Source organism: Miscanthus floridulus, chromosome 16 (genome assembly GCF_019320115.1).
Source record: "Miscanthus floridulus cultivar M001 chromosome 16, ASM1932011v1, whole genome shotgun sequence".
Taxonomy (NCBI): domain Eukaryota; kingdom Viridiplantae; phylum Streptophyta; class Magnoliopsida; order Poales; family Poaceae; genus Miscanthus; species Miscanthus floridulus.
In genome coordinates, this window is record NC_089595.1 from 35,441,784 (window position 1) to 35,445,875 (window position 4,092).

Consider the following 4,092-nt stretch of genomic DNA (forward strand, 5'->3'; position numbering starts at 1 on the left):
CATACTTTTGTCACAACCTGGTACTTGCAACACTTTAGACCAGCAACGAGAACAAGTACTTTGGACTATAATTCAGCATTACTTTCTATTACTGACTTGTGTGCTAGATATACATATTACTCTTTGTTTGCCTTCCAAGCTCCACAAATTCTTCAGATCAGTACAGACAAGGGGCCTTGCAATCTCGGTACCACTACCTCACAGGTACCACGAACCAGCCGCCGGTTGTACCGCCCACTGCTTGCGTTGGTAAGAACTTGGTAAGAGCTTGGTAAGACGCTTCCACTTGCTGTGAAAAGTGACACCACTACAACCACGTAGTCATTTGGTAGGGATAACTTTCACCTGTTTATTCCTGTTTTTGTGTTTTCAATGGCAGGAGGTGAACAGACTGCAGATAACAATCCTAAGGGTTTCAGCGAGTGTGTCAGCCAAGAGCAACTACAAGCTGTTGTAGAGGATGCCCAAAAAAGGATGAATGAGGCCATCAGGAAGGCCGTCACTGACGCACTCATTGAACTCAACATTAGCAATAGCATGGAGAGATTGGACAAGCGAATTTCCATGCTAACCGACAAGGTTACTGAGTTGGAAACCTTCATGGCGGGCAACAACGACATTTCCGGCAGCAACACCGATGGTCAAGACACGGTGCATGATGCCGCTGGAAACATAGGTTGAGCAGCTATCCGACAAGAGAGATTACGGCAACGTCTACGCCGCAACACGACAGGTATGGGTGGTGTCCACCACCACCACCGTCAAGGTAATAATCACCGTGTGCCCGATGATCCTTATGCTAAGATTAAGTTCACAATACCATCTTTTTCGGGTCATTATGATGCTGAGGGATATCTTGATTGGGAGATGACGGTAGAACAAAAGTTTAGTGCCCATCTTGTACCTGAGCAGCATAGAGTTAGACAAGCTACTAGTGAGTTTAAGGATTTTGCCATTATTTGGTGGAATGGGCTAGCTGTATAGGATGCTTTACCTGGTACATGAGAAGAACTTAAGGTAGCTATGCGTGATCGTTTTGTTCCTCCTTCTTATCATAGAGACTTGCGTAAGAAATTGATGCCTTTAGAACAAGGAGATAAATCTATACAGGATTACTATGGTGAGCTCCAAAAGGGATTGATGCGCTGTAGTGTTGTAGAGGGAAACGAAGATGCCATTTGTCGTTTTTATTCTGGTTTGAGGCGTGACATTCAGGACATTGTTGATTATAAAGAATTTAACACTGTCAACCAGTTGTTTCAGTTTGCTATGCTTGCAGAAAAGGAATTGTAGGGGCATGAACAGCAGGGCAAGAGCAAGGTCAGCACCAGCACATACACGCCACGCTCAGCACCATCTTCGGGGCTGACCAAGCCAACCACTTTTCGGATGCCTCCACCAGCGAGCAAGCGACCAACAGCCTCTGGAGTTTCTGCTACACCTAAGACACCTCCCGCACGACCTTCAGATTCAGGTAAAAATTCTTTGCAGGTGCCTACCAAGAGTTCCTCATCTGTTGCATCGACAGGATGCACTTCGGGTATTCAGTGCCACTGCTGCCATGGCATTGGCCATGTGCAGAAGGACTGCCCAAGTCAGCGGGCATATATTGCTACAGAAGATGGTTACATCAGCACCTCTGACATTGAGGATGAAGAAGACCAAGATGCAGATGAGGAGGACGTCGAAGTCCTCGGTGACGAGGCCATGGCATCCTATAGGAGCATTATTGTACAGCGGGTGCTTAACTCACAAGTCCAGCAGCCTGAGAAGCTACAACGCCATAACTTGTTCCAGATTTTCTTCATCATCAGCGACCGTCGAGCACGTGTCATTATTGATGGAGGTAGCTGCAACAATTTGGTGAGTTCTGATTTGGTCAAGAAGCTTAGCTTGACCACACGCCCACACCCACGTCCATATCATATTCAGTGGCTAAATGATTCTGGTAAAGCAAAGGTAACACAAACTTGCAGAGTTTCATTTTGCATTGGTTCTTATACTGATTCTGTTGATTGTGATGTGGTACCTATGCAAGCTTGTTCACTTTTATTGGGTCATCCTTGGGAACATGATAATGATGCTACACACCATGGTAGAAGTAATAAATACACTTTTGTGCATAAAGGAAAGAAAATTACTTTGGTACCTTTGACCCCTGCTCAAATTGTACAAGCTGATAGAGAACGCGCTGCTAGTTTGAATGATGTTCAATCTGAAAATCAGCAAGTTGCTAATTCTATTTTCCCACCTAAAAAGGATAAGTCTACATCTATTTCTAAGGCTGAGGGGATTAAATTGAAGGGTGGTGTTATGCTTGCAACAAAATGTGACTTTGCTGAAATTTTTGTTGATGATATTTGCTATGCTTTGGTATGCAAATGAGCTATGTTTTCACTTGATGATATTGTTAGCTTGGTACCTCTTGCTATCACTAACCTTTTGCAGGAGTATGAGGACATTTTTCCAGCTGAGATACCTCCGGGGCTGCCACCTATGAGAGGGATAGAGCATCAAATCGATTTGATTCCGGGAGTGACCTTGCCCAACCGAGCTACATATCAAACCAATTCTGAGGAGACTAAGGAAATTCAGCGGTAAGTACAAGACCTTTTGGACCGCGGGTATGTACATGAAAGCCTTAGTCCTTGTGCCGTTCCTGTACTTTTGGTTCCTAAGAAAGATGGAAGTTGGCGTATGTGTGTTGATTGTAGAGCCATCAATAATATTACTATTCGGTATCGTCATCCTATTCCTAGGCTAGACGACATGCTTGATGAGTTGTGTGGTTCTATAATTTTCACTAAGATTGACTTGCGAAGTGGCTACCACCAGATTAGAATGAAACTTGGAGATGAATGGAAAACTGCATTTAAAACCAAATTCAGGTTGTATGAGTGGTTAGTTATGCCTTTTGGTTTGACAAATGCACCTAGCACTTTCATGCGCTTAATGAATGAGGTTTTAAGAGTTTTTATTGGTCATTTTGTGGTAGTTTACTTTGATGATATATTGATTTACAGCAAGTCTTTTGATGAACATATGGATCACTTACGTGCTGTTTTTAATGCCTTACGTGATGCACGTTTATTTGGTAACCTTGAGAAGTGCATCTTTTGCATGGATCGAGTTTCTTTTCTTGGCTATGTTGTAACTCCACAGGGAATTGAGGTGGACGAGATGAAAATTGAAGCCATAAAGAGCTGGCCGGTTCCCCAAACCATCACATAGGTGAGGAGTTTTCTTGGTCTTGCAGGATTCTACCGCCGCTTCGTTAAAGATTTTAGGTGCCCCATTGCATGAGTTGACGAAGAAAGGAGTGGTGTTTCATTGGGGAGAGGCACATGAGGAGTCCTTTGACACTTTGAAGGACAAGCTTACACATGCACCATTGCTGCAACTTCCAAATTTTGGTAAGACTTTTGAGCTAGAATGTGATGCTAGTGGACTTGGCATTGGTGGTGTTTTGATGCAAGATGGTAAACCTGTTGCTTACTTTAGTGAAAAATTACGTGGTTCTGTTCTTAATTATTCCACGTATGATAAAGAATTGTATGCACTTGTCCGTTCTTTAGAGATGTGGCATCATTATTTGTGGCCTAAAGAATTTGTTATTCATTCTGATCATGAATCGCTTAAGTATCTTTGCTCTCAAAATAATCTGAATCGTAGGCATGCTAAATGGGTTGAATTTATTGAGTCTTTTCCTTATATTATCAAACATAAGAAAGGGAAGGACATTGTGATTGCTGATGCTTTGTCTAGAAGATATACATTGCTGTCTCAACTTGATTGCCAGATTTTTGGTCTTCAATCCATTAAAGAACAATACGCGCTTGATCCTGATTTCAAGGATGTGTTGCTTAATTATAGGGAGGGACGCACATGGAATAAGTTTATGATCAGTGATGGGTTTTTGTTTAGAGCTAACCGCCTATGCATTCCAGTTGGTTCCATTCATCTTTTGTTGTTGCAGGAGGCACATAGAGGTGGATTGATGGGACATTTTGGTGCCAAGAAGATGGAGGAGGTGCTGTCCACGCACTTCTTTTGGCCTAGGATGAGGCGTGATGTGGAGCGGTACGTGGCTCG